This window comes from Dermacentor silvarum, chromosome 10 (genome assembly GCF_013339745.2).
Source record: "Dermacentor silvarum isolate Dsil-2018 chromosome 10, BIME_Dsil_1.4, whole genome shotgun sequence".
NCBI lineage: Eukaryota > Metazoa > Arthropoda > Arachnida > Ixodida > Ixodidae > Dermacentor > Dermacentor silvarum.
Genome location: NC_051163.1, coordinates 146,061,606 through 146,078,777, shown reverse-complemented (window position 1 = coordinate 146,078,777; position 17,172 = coordinate 146,061,606). Strand labels below are relative to the sequence as shown.

The 17,172-nt window shown below is 44.5% G+C and overlaps 1 long non-coding RNA gene across 1 annotated transcript; it reads right to left on the bottom strand.

The window, feature by feature from the left end:
* Nucleotides 1-1,430: 1,430 nt before the first annotated feature.
* On the bottom strand, nt 1,431-10,353 carry LOC125940755 (uncharacterized). The gene is made up of 3 exons (XR_007463959.1): nt 10,106-10,353; nt 6,184-6,240; nt 1,431-1,561 (listed from the first exon to the last, which is right to left on the bottom strand). It is a non-coding gene; the product is annotated as an uncharacterized LOC125940755 (long non-coding RNA).
* Between the last annotated feature and the right edge of the window lie 6,819 nt (nt 10,354-17,172).

Genomic DNA, 17,172 nt, shown 5'->3' with positions numbered 1-17,172 from the left:
AGATCCGGACACCCGAAGAAGCCGCTCATTTTGAAGCGCGTCGTGCGGCCAAGCGAGAGTCTAGGCATAGCCTCCTATATTAACACGAAAGTGTTTTATGCCGGGGTCCACCAAGACTTCACTGACGTATTTCCGTCACGGAAATACGTCATAGAACATAATACAAAGAAAGAAACCAGAAGAAAAAGTTCCACAAACATGCAAATCGAACCCACGACCTCTCGGTCCGCGACGATAGATCGCCGAGCGTTTAACCCATTGCGCCACAAACGCATTTGCAGAGAGCTACACAGACGCGCCTTATATATCTAACACTCCTCCGTGTACCCGCGCTCTTGCTCGGGGCGGTGCCGCCGCCTACGAGCAGAAAAGAGAAGTACTGCATTATGACACTAACGCGCACCGACAGTGAACGCTTCGGTGGTCTCAGCACTACGACGCCTCGATGCCAGCATTCGAAGGGACGCTGGCATCAAGAAGCACTACCAACGCCACCTAGGTGGCGTTCACCGTACTCAGCACAGCGGAGCGTGGCCTCCGCAATTAGCTCTGAAAATGTTTCTGAAGTTGATCGCGGAGGCTGCACTGTAAAAAAATTTCTTCAGTTTACGGTGAAAGTTGAAGGTAAAACGTTGCCGGACACTTTTCCGTAAATGAAAAACAGCGTTTCCGTCAAACGGATAGTCTGTAAAAAATTTTTCCATGGAATGGAAAACGGAGAGTTCCGTCAAATGGAAAACGGTGATTTCCGTCGAATGGAAAACGGAGAGTTCCGTCGAATGGAAAACGGTGATTTCCGTCGAATGAAAAATGGTTATTTCCGTAGTTGTGATCACGGAATTGTCTGTATTTTCCAAATACGAAACGGTGAGCTCCGTAGAACGGAAATTCTGTAAATTGAGCACCGTACTTTCCGAATTAAAAACGGACAGACCGTAGTGAGTAAAGGTATGCACATAAAACACACAAAAAGAACAGAAAGGAAGACAGAAACACCTTTTTTTTTGTTCTTCTTGTGTCCATGTCTTCTATGCTTGCGTGCCTGTACCATGAATCCGTACGAACTTGTTCAGCTTTATCTTGCTTCGTATCAACAGGTGCAAAATTTGTTTTGTAAATGATGATGCGGGTGTACATCTCCAGCAAATGAGAAAATTGTTTGTTTCATTGAAATAAGTTATACCAAGTTGTACATTACAACATGGCTAACTCACATCAGATATAGCTTGAAATGGGGCAGAAATCAATGCACATAAGTGGACATACACCACACTGAAAATGCTGTGTGTGCACGTTTCCTCCTTGTGTAACTGTCTTCTACACCGCTTCATCTTCGTGTCAGTGTTGCATGTTGCATTTGAGTTCTGTACATGACGTGTACAAAGCATACATACAAATTCGTGCCCAAAAAGCAACAAGCCACCTGAATCTGAACGAAACTGCGTGTTTATTGTGCTTTACTGAAAAAAACTTGCAAGATAAGACACTAGAAATGGGCTGACTAGAAGGATTGGTTGAGAATCGGAATGACTGGTTGCTTGCAGATGCCTCCTGCCTTTGCCTGAAAAGGAAAAAAAAGCAATCAATTAAGACTCTTTATTAGTAGTCAAATCTCGTTACAAGAGACACTCGGTTATGAGAGACATTTCAAAATGGTTTGGTTGGTTTTCCTACGTTCGCAATGTTAACAACATTGCATACAAGAGACATGGTTACAAGAGACACTCGGTTACTAAGGACAACTTTTTTTATGTCCCTAGAGCAAATTCTTCACTATTTATAAGAGACACAACCCAGACACGCTCACGTAATGCGGCTAACGTCGTACTAACCGGTATGCGCTGCAAGTTTCACTCCCTTGGCTCTATTTTGTTTCGTTCTGCAGCCGGCTGTCACTCCTCACATGGTTGAGACTACCAATTTCACTGAATTTTCTGCCATTATGCTTCTATAATCGTCGCGCTCCCACACCGACTCTGTGACAGAGTACCATTGAGTTGGATATCTGTCACAGCGTATACGGTGCTGGTCGCTTTGTATGCCGGTGATCAAACTCCGGAGCCATAGCCATATTTCCATGAGACAGCTCTGTTCACATCAAAGATGAGTTTAAGCACACTTTGGTGCTCATGTATAATAAAGTGGTCTAGTCCGACTCCTCAGTGTTTTCAGAATTTTGGTTACAAGAGACATGTTTCCCGAGTTCCTTGGGTGCCTCTTGTAACAAGGTTTACTGTACCACCATCATCACCGTTTTTAGTCAGATACATCTACAATAAATGATTTCCAAGTCACAAATGTAACTACCAGTGCTCTAAAAAAATGTCATACTCTGCCTTGTTGGTATATGTTCCTAGCCTTATAACATGAAAAACTTCAGATGAAATCTACCCAAGTTATTTGATGGCTCACTTGGAACAGGCAAAACTCTTATGTGCACATTGACAGTCAGAGATTACATTTTCTGCATGTAGGTAGAGCTACCACGACCCCCACCATACTGCGGACCATGGCTTTCAACTTTCACTGCTCTAATAGAAAACCTTGCAGATTCCACTGTTTTCCCAAAACAATGAAGCACTCTTAAACGAGCTCAAACCACTCATGTTGTACAATTCCGATGCAAAACAACCAAGCCAGAGGTACTGTCCAGATGACCAGCTTATAAATTAGCAACAATATGAAGAAAGCATGCCTTGCAATACATGTGTGCCTTTCAGCCTCTTTCAGATTTGGTTGGTTTTTGTCATGAAAGTATCAATGTGCAATATACTTTTTACTTAAGCAATGATAATTGAAAGTTATGGTCGTCAGTGCGTCAACATACTATCTCCACCCCCTTAAAAAGTTATAATTATAGACACACCACCCAACGTCAATCCATATAAGTCGCTGTGTTCCTCCAAAAATTTGCCATTTTGTCAGTCTGTGCTTTTCGAAGTAACCTGTAGCACTTTCGCGACGTAAATGAACCTGCAACAAGTACACATGGACCCCATATGCGGCAGCTACAGGCAGTACCGTTTATTCTGTCCATTCCTTGACTGGCAACCCCAGAACCAAACAAATAATGCAACATGTCGTTCCAGACAGCATTACTTGGGTGACGTGCTTAATTTGGGAATTCCGCCTCTCCTAAAGAAATTTTAAAGTAAAGCTCAAACTAAAGCAATGTCCAAATATGAGCGCTTCTCGTGGATTTTGAGAGTCAACGAGGGCAGAGCTATTTGCCCAAATGTCTACGGCTCCAATGGCAACAGGATGGCCAAATTCCGTGCTGTTAATAGATGCAGAGAAAAACACACTGAACTTAAAACATGTGCAATGATGTGTTTTCAAAGTTATACTTTATATCGTAGCAGGGATACTCCATGGTAATTAGTTGGAATTCATGCTATTTGCCTGCAGTCTGTGCCAAAATATTCTTAGAGCCATAGCCACAACACTTTTTCTTTGGGATTAATCAAAATACGGATTTGGCAGAATCCAGAAAGAAATGCTTCCAACTGAACAGGTGCTTCTATATTTTATTTTCAAAGACAATTCTTTTTCTTGCGAAACTAACAATGAGGGTAGCTATAGGGGCTTGTTTGTATGGCATCTTTTATTTTATTGCAGCGCAAGGCTGAACAACAGGTACAACAGAAAGGCACATTTGACATGCACACAGTGTTAACTTCCAACATCAGATTTATTTCCTGTTCTCGTCACTATATATACCCTCAAAACGTCATACAACACGTGTGAAGGCACAGTAAACATGAACTAAAGAAAACCAGGAACCACACGCAAGCAGTTTTTTTAGCCACACAGATTGACACATGTACACGTTTAACGCGAACAAAGATAATCAAGCTCTTTCGAGGATAATGAAATTGAAGGCTTACTGATGCATGCGTCACCAAATGTTGATATGTTTCTAGTGTCTATAGTTAAGCGCATTATCTTGCACCTGCTTCTATTCATGATGACTGCTATTTTGAATCTAGGTTTGCACTTATCTTTGGCAATGAAGTGCAAGAAAACCGTCAGCAGCCAGGTATTTAATTTGTTATTGTGTTCTCATAGCCTGTCATTTATACATCTAACAGTTTGGCCAATGTAGGACCCTCCACACCCAAGAGGAATGCGGTATACAACACACGCGATATAATCAATGACTTTGCTTTTATGTTCCTTCTCGCATGCAGTATCCAAAATTCTTTCTGGCCTTGACTTCCCACACAGGCTCATTAATTTAGTAGGCGTCGAAAAAACAACATTGATGTCACTCCTTCCAGCAATCTTTAATCTGTGGGAGAAACTATGTATGTAGGGCATGGCAGCAATCTTTTTCTTTATATCGGTACTTGTACCATATACCTGCTCAGAACCTTTTTGCTGTGCCTTTTTAAGCAGTCCTGCTGCGACTGACATGAGCACGTGGCTCGGGTAAACAAAGCCGCTTAAACGTGAGACTTGCCGTTCGAAGCAATCGTGCATTAGGTGTAGGATAGCCATGTGACGGGAAGTTTGGATTCCTTCACATTAATTTTGTGCTCACCGATAACAAAACCTGCTGGGGTTAAGAACCTAGGGCAAGTAAGCCACTTTTACCACTTCATTCCGTGCATACAAAACTTGAAGAGGGGGAATCATGAAGGTGTGTTTCAGTGAAGCGCTCAAGAAGCCATGCCGGCACCTAATGCACAATAGCTTCAGATGGCAAGTCTCACGTTTAAGCGGCGCTGGTTACCCGAGCCAAGTGAAAAAAGGTTCCGAGCAAGTGAATGGTACAAACACCGACATAAAAGAAAGGTTGCTGTCACCCCCTACATACATAGTTTCTCCCACAGAATAAAGATTGCGGGAAGGTCTGATATCAACATAGTTTTTTCAGCTCCTAATAAATTGGGGAGCCTGTGTAGGAAGACAAAGCCAGAAAGAATTGCGGATACTGCATGCGAAAATCAACATAAAAACAAATTCATTGATTGCATCACGTGTGTTTTATACGACATTCCTTTGAGTGTGGACGGTCCTACATTGGTCAAACTGGTAGATGTGTAAATGACAGGCTACGAGAACACAATAACAAAGTAAATACCTGGCTGCTGATGGTTTTCTTGCCCTTCATTGCCAAAGATGCAAGTGCAAACCTAGATTAAAAAAAACAGTTATCATGAGTAGAAGCAGGTGGAAGATGATGCGATCTTTGTTCGCGTTAAACGTCTACATGTCTGTCAATCTATGTGGCTAAAAAACTGCATGCGTGTGGTTCCCGTTTTTTTTTTAGTTCATGTTTACCGAGCTTTTACACGTGTTGTATGACGTTTTCGGGGTATATATAGTGATGAGAATTGGAAACGAATCTGTTGTTGAACGTTAATGCTGGCTGTGCGTCAAATTTGCCTTTCTGTTGTCCTTGTGGTTCAGCTTGCGCTACAACAAAATAGAAGATATCATTGATTTCATTGTCGTCAGGCTCGGGCCTAAAATAAAATTTGTTCGCCAAAATTAAGTGGTCACCAGGCATGTCTAGTTGAATTTATCTGAACATGCTCTACTGTCGGTGGTGAAGATGTTGCCAGTTTAAAGGGCTGCAAGAAGGCACTAGTTATGTTTTCTAGGGCAAGAAGGCAACAGAGTGTGTTACCTAAGGCAAGTAGTCACAGGAATCCTGGATCAGTAGAAGAAAATTTAGAAAATAATAATTGGTTGGAACATATATGTCACACACTTCTGAGTCACCAAGCGCTTGTCTTTGTCTCCCTTTCTTGTGCCTGTGTATTTTTATTGCGCTAAGTTACTTGTTCATTTATGCACTATGATGATGAACTTGTGTTGGAAAACTTCAAATGTGTACCTGACGTTTGACTCCCTTTTGCATGTAAGTAAACATTATGAACTTGTCGCTGTGAACAGTCATCTCCATTTGCTGTACACTTGTGATATAGGGTTAACAGTATTTGAAGGTTTGTGCATTCAGGCAGGAGAGCAGCACTTGCTGGATGGCTCATCAATTAATTTGCAGAAAAATGCAGCAGTGTGCAACGATTGCATCACTGATGACCTTGAAAATCTTGTTAGTTATTCATTTGTAAACACCTGTTGTCAAACAGCCTGCTGACTAAAGGTCTGAACACGTTATACAGAATTATAGCAGGTACTACTACACGAAAGAAAACCTGTAATAGAGCCTACCAAATACCGTATCAGTGTAGTGGCAGGTCAAATGGCTCCTCAATGCTTGTGTCCTTCCTGGGAGAAGGAAAGAAATGTTAAGCTTACACTGACAGCACCAAACCACACAAACGAAACTGCCACAGGACATGAGGAGTTGTAACTAGATACAGTCAACCTGCTTAACCATCTCATAGACATTCAACGACAGAATGTACCTTCATGGAGCCTCTAATCTATGAAATTCATGCTGTAATACAAACATGCTAGCAGACAGAATCAAAATTGCATGCATGGAAATTCTCAGGAAAACTATATTTCCTAGCTACCACAGTCCACTCCTTGTGAAGTACAAGTGACGGTCTAAGCTACAATCAGAAGGTGGAAAATTCGGGATCCTTTCTAGTAAACAACTAACCATATCTCTACCTGTACTCAGCAATACAAAGGTGAATCACAAGTACTATACTGATAAAGAAAAGTTCAGAACTGCTGCTAAGTGAGTGCTATAAATAAATGATTTCGAATTTATTTTCATGTAAGACTAGGCGTGTTAACTTTCTTTACATTAGATGAAAGACTGGTCAGAAAAATATTGCATTCAGTCAATATTGTGATTTGCAAAACAGTAGTAAGAGGTTAAGGTTGGAGACCCTCAGGTGGTATGTTGCGATGTTTCGAGAAATTGTTTCAAGGAGCCTCTTTCCTTAACCCATTCACATGCCAATTAGTTGTGTTGATTGAAAACTTAGCTTCACCGCATTTCTTACATCTTCATATTCATAAAATGCTTACAGAAGTAAAATAGATTAGGAGTTTTCAGTTCTTTAGTGAGTTTGTCAAGTTTACGGAATGTGCACTCCATGCAAAAACTCAGTGCAAGTACATCAGATTTGCAAACATCAACTATTTCATGTCTACCAGGCTTGAATAGCACCTATCCAGCCATTCGAAAATTATGATTGGTGCAACACACTGTGAAAAACGATGAAAGAAGTGACATACATACAATTACATACACCAAGCAAAGTACCCAACCATCTACCTTCATACTTCCTTTACTAAAACAATTTGCCTGTGTAATTCAAACATGCAGCACTATTTCAATTAGAAGAGTTTGAAGATGTACGGGACACATTTTAAATATCCTTACTTTAATCAATGCCATTGCTATTAATGCACTATCTTGGTGTATTGGATTGTGTGCATAGCGTCGGAAAGGATTAATCATATTCATGTAATCTTTACTGAAACTCAAGGCATAATACTCATATTTGTTTACAGTTTTGTGATGAGACAACACGACAGATGCGGGAGTTAAAAAAGCATCTTTATAAAATGCTGTAGAAAGCAAGTTTCTACAACCTCTCGCAATACCGAGCTATTTCCCATGAGTGTTCTAACAGTTCCTTGTAACATGATGCACTGTTTTCACAGACATAGCTTGAATCTTTGTATCTCAAGTTTTGGAAGCAACTTATGAATTGCTATAACAAGCAGATTTGAAGCCCCTACCCAGACTGCACAGCCACTTTAACACCACGTGTAATGAATTATGTCATCCATATGGCACAGTTTCCGATTATATTCCCAAGCATGAATCTTATAATTGCAAGTTATGTAAGAGTGTACCTATGCGATTACTTGGGGACAGCACGAAAAGACGGGAGAAGGCTAGACAACATGAATGCAGGCAAAGAATTTTGTTTACAGACAAACATATATATACTAGGCTTGTTGTCCTGCGTAGTTGCAGCTGCTGGATAGCGGGATAATGTAAACAACAACTGCACAGTTGATGAACTGCTGTTCTGCCTTTTGCTACACTTTGCGTCAAGGCTCGGTCCGAGTCACCCTTTTCGCACAATGTACCCCGATTGCTCGACGTGAAAAAATAAAAGGAAAGTTCCAGCTTTCCCAACAGTCTCTTTGACACTATGACTGACCTTGTGAATATGATATAACAGTGGCCACCACACTTTAAGGAAATGTTAGACATGGGTTCAGAAGCTCTCCTCCACTTGGTGATGCCTCGATTTCTTGAGGACGCCTTTTGGTGTTCCTGTGATGAGCTTCACAGCGAAAGAGTGTGCCGATGCGGAAGGCAGAATACCCTCCTCCAAACATTGGGCATAGCTCCAGCATACATAACACTAACCAAAGAAAACCCTGCGGTCCAGAAATGGAAGATCACTGTCTAGTGGTAGTTTTTCCCCGTACGTGATCTCATCTAGCACTGCAGAGAAGACAGGAAGAAAATCACTCTACCCATTTAGTAGCCTTACTTCACCTAATATAGAGGAGAAAGTTGCCAATGAAGCAAAATAACTTTACTACACTGGTGCCCACAATAGCTAGTGTTTTACGGTTACCTGACAGTGTTTTTGTCTGTGAGAAGTTGCCAAGCAAGGCTACTCAAGGAGTTCAGCCATTTTTTAATGTCTCCTCCACAGTGCCAGGTGTGCTCATGGAAGTAAAACTGCTGGAAGGCAAGCTCCAATATCTGGCTTGAAGGTTTTCTGTGGTGAGCATCGTGCTGGATCTATGCCCCACACTCAAAAGTGTCTTGACCTTTCCTATTAGCGCACTTGAACACTGAAGCGTGTTGTTGCTACAGGAACACAAGGGCACTACCACGAAATGGAGGGGAGCTTCAAGACCCAAGTATGGTTGCTTTTAACAGTGTGTTCGCACTGCCTTTCGCCATGCGTTGCCAAGAAGCATTTAACGGAGCTGAACATAGGTGAAGTCTTCAGTCGGAGTACTTCAAGGAAGCCAAGGCCTATCACTGCTATACAATAGGTACACAAAGGAAGCTGTCAATTCAAGCAAATTGCTAGGGAGAGTTGGAACTACCTTTTTATTTTCAGGGCCAACAAACTGGTCAGGTACGAAAATGTCAACCGGACCAGGTCAAGATAAGAAGTTTGCATCAAGAAGTATATGCTGGAGATCATAGGAAGTGTAGTTGGTGCTGTTTACAACATCCTACTGCCCTGCAGCAGCAATTATGTAGGACAAACAGGACGACGACACAAGGACTATCTTAGGAAACACGCACAGACCCTCGACACAAGATGGGGAAGCAACGTAGCTATTGATGCTGCTTTGTGCAGTTGTATATCAAGTTTTGAGCAATGAAGAATCCTCATGGCGCATGTTCAAAACATACAAAACTCGCAGAATAGCCCCCACATATGCTAGAGTGTATACACTTAATCTTCTAGACAAATTAAGGTATTTCAGATGAACTGCTAGAGCGTTCTGAACTGGGCTGGTTGGTGCATGTATAGGAAGGAACTGAATGGTGCCATAGACAGGATAAAGAGAATGTGTTGCTGTGCCCTTCACCTTCACTTCATTCTGGCAGTAGTGCTGTTCATTCCCTTCAATATATTCATATATTTTGGTCATCTGACCACGTGACACAGCTGTGTGCTGAAGCTATATTTTACCTTGTTATGATACCTTCCAATGTCACACGCAAATCTGTCGAGGCATCTTCACCTATTATAGTAAGCTGAGCAGTGGCTAACAGTGAGCTTAACTATGGCTACACTTAGTTACCATAGAGCCCATGCATGACAGTGTTAGAGGTCAGTATGCAGGTGTTTTTGCATACTCATAGAGGCAAACTAAACGAAAAATTTTTATTGGTGCATGTTTTATCTGTTGCCTCATATCCCGAAATCTGGTGCTATTAGTGTTTTTTGAACACAACTCATGTGCAACCGAGACAAGTATGAAACAATCCCACTTTCAAGTCGACGTCCTCATGCTGAACCAATTGGTTGCCCCAGGAAGAACAAAACATTTATCTTTTGGATGCATCTGCAACAATTATTATACTTGTATAGGCATTGTCATTCAACCAACATTTGCAGTCAATGTCCATTAGGACTGCATATGCATGACTGATATACGATAGAATGGCACAGCTTACCAGAACAAATAGCACAATGCAAGACTGCTTTGCCACTGGTGTTGCAAGCAGGCCCCCATGACTGAGAAACTGAAAGCAAAGCGGCACACAGACATCCTTCACTGGTGCAACAGCTGCAAATGAAATACTGATATCAGTTACTTTCTGACCGGTCATCCAAAGCAAAGCACAAACATTTTTATATACAATTACACTATTGCATATAAGCTCGTCACTGAGTTACTGTTATTGCTGTGAGATAGCTCACAGTATTTTATAAAGTGCTAATGGCCTCATTTAATTTTTTGCAAAAAAAAAGCTTTATGAAGCACTTTCTATTAGAAAAATGAGCTGACAAAAATTTTGCCCTGCATAACTTACAACACATGCACGCATTTTAGAATTATTGCAATGATGCGTGTAAGCTGAAAATTAGTCTATGCAACTCGAGACAGTAAGTGTGAACCTCCCTTCAACATCAGTGTTGACATATAGTTTGGTTTGTTTTTACACTTGTTAGGAATATATATAACTTTGGAATGTCCGTAATGCACGTTTGGCCACCACTATTCTATGTAAAGGTTAAGTTAAAAAGTACTTTTTGCATGCATTTGTTTTACAATTACGGCCGCATATGGGCAGAACTTAAGCGGCAATCCTCCCTCCGAGAATACGTGATATTCTGACGTACTGCGTCAGAACGTTAATCGTCAGCCTGGTAGCTGTCAAAAAAAAAAAAGAATACAGATTGCCAGGTAGAAAATAATCCGTTTCCTTTGCAATGACTCTTAACGGGTATCACGCGGACAACTTTCAATTGCGATCGTGCACGATTGCTCGGGCTCTACTACAAACGAAAGGGCGCCGTGTAACACCCGTGTTCCCTACCACTGCAGGTGGCACAAGGTTATGGCAGTAAGCACGCTCCACCGTCATTTGATTGTAATGAAGGGGCATGCACATCGAACATGCTCAATGAGGTCTTCATACATGAGCAATCTTCCAATCCCGGGCGTGAACACTGCGATTATGCACGCCCAGCCAAGGCACTGCGTCCGAAGCTTATAATAATGGCTAAAAATTTCACTGTGATGCAATGCGTCACCGAATATTGGTAACATAACGTTGCACCGCGTCGAGAGAGATACTAACGGGTACAACATCTTCACTTAATTTTGGAACGCCGAGCACACAGCACAACACAGTACTAACTGGAATGCTAACGTCCGTAAACCAGCGGCCACATTAGACGACAAAGGAGCTACTAGAGGCGTCAACGCCGCTAATATTGCCTACACGTCTCAGTTGTAGTGAGTATGCATTCAACACAACAAATGAAAGACCCCTTTATCACAGACTCGCAATGTCGCTTTGTCAATCCTCATGGCCAAGGAATCTCGTTAAGAGCGTGCTCACACAACACAATTGAGCCCATCACCGGCCATCGCGGAGCATTTCGCACGCGCGACGTGCACCAACAACGAAAAAAGGACACTTAAATCACTTACTTGTGTAACAATCCAGCGCCGATTCCTTCCTATTTAGTGTGAAATCACAAATGCGAGAGGAACACCACCTCCACCGTCCGCCATTAGCGAGTACTCGGACAGTTGTTTGTGCTGGAGGAATCCAACCCAGCGTGTAGGCGCGATGAAGGGGTGGTAAGCAGCGCCACCGCTCAAACCCTACCTGCTTCTTTTTGTGTGTTTACTATGCTCGCACGCGAATAATGTTCAAACAGCGTTATCTATGGTGATATATGTAACTGGCAGTGAGAGTAGACAGTGTCTTTTCGTTATATTCTTTGCGTGTTCATTTTTCACTAGTAACATGTTCAGTTGCCCTCCTCATGAAATTACGGACGGCTCTCCGTATTTCAAAAACGGAGCTCACGTCCGTCTTTTTTACGTAGAATCCCGCCGTTTTTCATAAAACAGAATGGTCTACGTAAATTTTACGTAGGTTTTTGCTGTAAAATTACGGAAATTTTTTACAGTGTGCAATTACGACGCGCTGTACGCGCTGATTTGACTCGGTGACGATTCAGTTACGTGCTTTATCTTGCGCGTTGTATTAGTGTGTCAGTTACGTGCTTCGTCTTTCGCGTTGTGCTAGCGTGTGCAGCGTAGTGCAGCTTCCATATGCACGACGGTTGCTCATGGTCATCGACGTTGGTAGTCGTGATGGAGGAGACGTGCCACCAGGCGTCAGCGTGGGTGCATCAACGCCTAAGGGCGCTTTAGCCACAAAACACCAATAGACATTATATATCAATGTGCAATAAACATTACACTACTTCTGTGAAGACACGTTTCACTTTCGTGTTCTATACCGATTCCTATGTAAGAGGGATCAACCACATTTTTTTTAATGCCCGCGCAGTGGAGCAGCGGAGGCCGTCCGCTGCCCTCCCCCTTCCTCCTCGATTTACGCCTGCCTTCTCCGCAAGAGGTGCTCGCACCCCACACCCCATACGCCCCCCATACGGCCGGAACGCGAGTTCCGCCTCGCGTTCCTGGCGACGCGAGCGGCGTCGCTTGACGCGTTTCGATCTTGGACGCAAGAGGGTATAAATACGGGTCCACCGCTCGTGCTGCCAGAGTCCGACGAACGCCGTAGGCGCGCGTGCTGTTTTCGCGGTTGCCGAGTTCGCTTGCTTTAGGGGCACAAGTTCGCCCAATAAATTCTATTTCAAGTTCATCGTCGACGCAGTGTTACTTTTTTGTCTGCCTGTGTACCAGGCAGCCCACCGTCAACTACGTGACAATATTTCATGCTGCATTACTTTCGACATACCGATTTGGTTTTCTATCCGCAGTGTGGAATCAGTTGGGGTGCCCTGCGCCCGACAAGATGCCGTACTGCTGCGTACCACGCTGCAAGTCTTCGAGCAAACAACGGACGCCGGGCATATCGTTCCACGAGATACCAAGCGATCCGGAACTGCGAGCGAAATGGCTAAAAGGTCATTTCTCGGGACCACTGGACACCGAATACGACGTCGTGTTACTCGACTGTATGCAGCCGACACTTCGGTTCCTCCGACTTCAAGGAGGGCTGCGAAATTCGCAAACTCAAGAAAGACGCTGTTCCCAGCATTTTCGAAGAGTATCCTGCGTACCTGCAGTGTCCGAAAAAAAAGTTGTCGCAGTTTCACCTGAAAGGCGAAGCATCAATTGCGATAGCAAATTTGTAGAGAGCTATACGGAGTAATGATATTAGCTTTATCAGCTGTATAAACTTGGACATGCCGCAGCACCGGCAACACGCAGAACTGTTGTCGACGCCGTCGGCGTTTTGCCCGCGTTCGCTCAAAATGCGTGCGGCGTTGGTGACTGTTGACGGAGCCTCTGATATAAATAGGCACTTGGTGCCGCAGCTAAACGTCGCCTCCCTTCCCTCCCCCTCCCCCCTCCCCCACGGCTTTTCGCGCGTCGGAAGAAGGCGCGTTTGCTCTACATATATGGTGATTGTAAAGGAGGAAAGAGACGCCAACTTCTGCAGCCCTTAAGGGAGCACGGCGCCGAACGCGCGTTTGTTCTCCGCCATGCGTTCACTCCCCGTCAAGCGCGCGCCCCTCGCGCCCTTTCACTCGCACATACAGCGCGTTCGGCGCGCGGCGACGATTTCATCTCCATTGACGTCATACGGAACCTCATGGCGACGGCGACGCCGACGGCAGAAATCTGCTTTTGAGTGTCCATATAATTGCTATCGCAATAATAGAGAGAGAAGCGACGCGTCTGTGAGAAAACATGAGGCAGCTGCGCCAGTGAACACACCACCGCCGAAACGAAGAGCAGTTGAGAGCCAACTGGAGTCTCCTTCGCTTCTTCTCAATGACTTGCCCTTCGTCGACGTCGCCTCTCAAGAGTTATCACTGATGGATTGCTCCGCAACCGAACTGCCGCTACCTCTGGAAAACGGCGTAAGCGAGCGCTGCATCACTACGACCGTGCAGGTGGACAGAGCTGTGCAGCTGTAGTCATTGATCTCGGTTTCGGCAATGGACAAACGAAAGTGGAGACCTAAGAAGCGAGACTTGAACGCGCGAATTGAGCGACTGAAGAACACCGTGGACAAGTACAAACAGGAACTGCAAAAGCTCAAGGAAGAATGCTATGTGTCTGCAGTCCTGCAAGTTGTGGAGAAAGAGAAAGACCTGGCTGCTTCAATATTAGTGGAACAAGTTCAGAATTTCGCGAAGAAGAAAACAACGTGGTCTGAAGTGACAGTGCGCCATGCTGTGGTTTTGCGTAACCTCTCGACTCGTGCATACGAACACGTAAGGAGCACAGGTATTCTCGGCTTCCCTGTCGAAGTACCCTCGAGCGCTTTATGGGCTCATCACGTGGAGAAGTTGGCATGACCGAACTCGTGAAGCAAAGGCTGTCTGCAGAACTCGCTTCTCATCCCTCGTTGCATGCGAGGGCATGCTCTTTAATTGTAGACGAAATGCGCGTCAAACAACGGCTACTGTATCACAAGCAAAGGAATGCCTTCATCGGGGAAGTGGACTATGGTGTGAACTTCCCCAAAGAAACAACAAATGAGCCTGTGCTGGCCAACTCACTCTTGTGTTTCGTCCTTAACGGCCTTTCAGTTTGGTTCAATATAGCCGTGGCGTACTTTTTCGCGAGAAAGTGCACTGGCCGTGAGCTGCACATGCTCATGAGACACGTTCTGAAGGAAGTTGAAGAAATAGGATTTTTCGTCGTGCACATTGTCACAGACAACCACAAGATCAATGTCTTGGCTATGCAGCTTCTGTGCAACGGAAGCCTCAAGCATTGCATTGACCAGCCTGGCAAACCGAATCGAAAGCTCTTTCTTGCATTCGATCAGTGCCACCTGATCAAAAACGTGCGATCACAGTTTTTGTCCCGTGACATCGGAAAAGGCGGCGAAATATCAGCGAACCACTTGAAGAGCCTCTACAGAATGCAGTAAGGCAGCCTTGTAAAGCCAGTACGATTTCTGACGAGAAAGCACGTATTCCCTACGAATATGAAAAAAATGAACGTGCAGGAGCAGTGCAAGTTTTTTCTCCTCCCGTGACAGCTGCTATGAAGCTCTTGCAAGAGCAGGCGGGCCACACGTGCGACGCAAGCTTCGCGGGTGTCGGACCGACGGTGCAATTTATGGACACCGTGCACCGCTGGTTCGTGCTCATGGAGGTGAGTAATTGTACCCAGCACATACATCAGAAGAATGCTGACTGCAAGCAGTTTGAATCTGCAGGCGATGAACGACTAATCTGGCTGGAGACAAGCTTCCTCGACTACCTGGCCGATCTCAAAAGTCAGTGCCTGGCAAAGAACTTTCTAACCAAAGAGACTTATGAGGGTCTTGTGATCACAACTCGTTCGAGCGTTGAGTGCATTAGATATCTTCTTGACGAGATGTCTTTTCACTTCGTTTTGACGAGGAAAATGTCATCGGACCCAATCGAGTCGTTCTTTGGCTGGCTCAGGAAATCAGCAGGATCAAATGACCAAACGGACGTCCGCGCCGTGCTCACAGGCATTGAGAAAACCCTCAAGACCGGTATCGCATCGGCGTCGAGTACAAGCAACATAATGGCAGCAGAAGAGAGTGATTGCTTGTCAACGCTGCCGCAGCAGAAAAACACAAGGGAGCAAACCAGCGAGGAATTCCCTGCAGATGCACGTAGAGAGCTCATAGAGCGACTAAACCGAGATAAGCCTCTACTTCCCACTCCAGATGTGGCCGCATTGGCTATGGTTGGTGGCTACCTCGCAATAGCCGTACGAGAAAACTTCGAATGTGTGGAGTGCTTCGCGCTCTTAACAAAGCCAAACGCATCGACACCATCGGACTCGCTCATTAAACACCAAGACCGCGGTGGACTTCCTTGCCCGTCCGCACAACTTCTAGATGTTCTCTACGCACTACAGAAGTTCGTCGAAGTTCTTCTAGCAAGAAGAAGGCGTATGCATCACCCTCTAAAGGAGGCTGTGAACAATGCTACCGAAATCCTCCGCGAGCACAAAGCTTTGATGTGTTCGAAGCCAGGGCATCAAGAGAATTTGCTCAAATTGTTGCTTACGAAGTTCTTTCGCCAAATATTCACCAATTTCGCTCTGATAGCGACAGACAAACAAGACGTCGCCAAAGTGTTCGCAATAAAGCCACTGTCACGAAAGACCCTGAAACTGTGAGCTTGATCTCACAGCTGGGGGCCTAAGTGAAAGGTCCAGTTTTCACAATATGTCTCGTGTTGCTTGCTTTCATTGTACTGTGGGGATGGAAAGAAACGCAAACAGTGCGGCACCTACATTCTCTGATATTTCGCATTTCTTTTCGAGTGGTTGTAGCCTGCATGATAACTACAAGCCACTAGAATAAAACTATTGTACCATCTTTCTATTTCCACCAGGGTCACAGCAGGATGAAAACATCGCGCCGCACTGTTTGCGTTTCTTCCCATCACCCCTGTACATCATGAACAAACACTAGTGCAACCTGCGCATTTATTTCACAGCTCCATCTCTAATACGAGCACAAGTTTCTCTCCACAAGCACGCGCGCAACAAAGTAGTCGCGTCGTCTGCTCTGCGTATGGGGCGGCAGCACGGCGTGGTGGCGAGCGCATGAACTAGAAGGTACGGGTGGAGCGCCTTGCTCTGCTCGGCACTCGGCGGGCATTAAAAAATATAGGAGGCTATGGTCTAGGCGTCGGCGGCGAAGGTGGTTTAACAAAAATTTGCTGGAGGGGCAGTTCCCGCTTTTCCTTACTAGCGCAGGTGAAGCCAGAGTATGCCTATACTTCCACCCTGAAAGAGGGCCGCGACAGCTGAAATTGACTCTGGGCACATTTGATCTTGTTGAGTTATTGTAGATATTAGCCTATATCTAAAATAAAAGCTTGTGTTTTCTGCCTGAAATGTTAACTTTGGCTGCGTAATAATATCATGATGCACCATAAAACTTGACAAGACGTTTAAGCTTCCTTCTTAAACCAGTGACAGCAAGAAGGACGTTGTGCAATACCTGTACGGCAAAATTAACCTTCCCAAATGGCACTGAGTAGGAAGAAAGTGCTTCGTACACTCCCAGCTAACGCG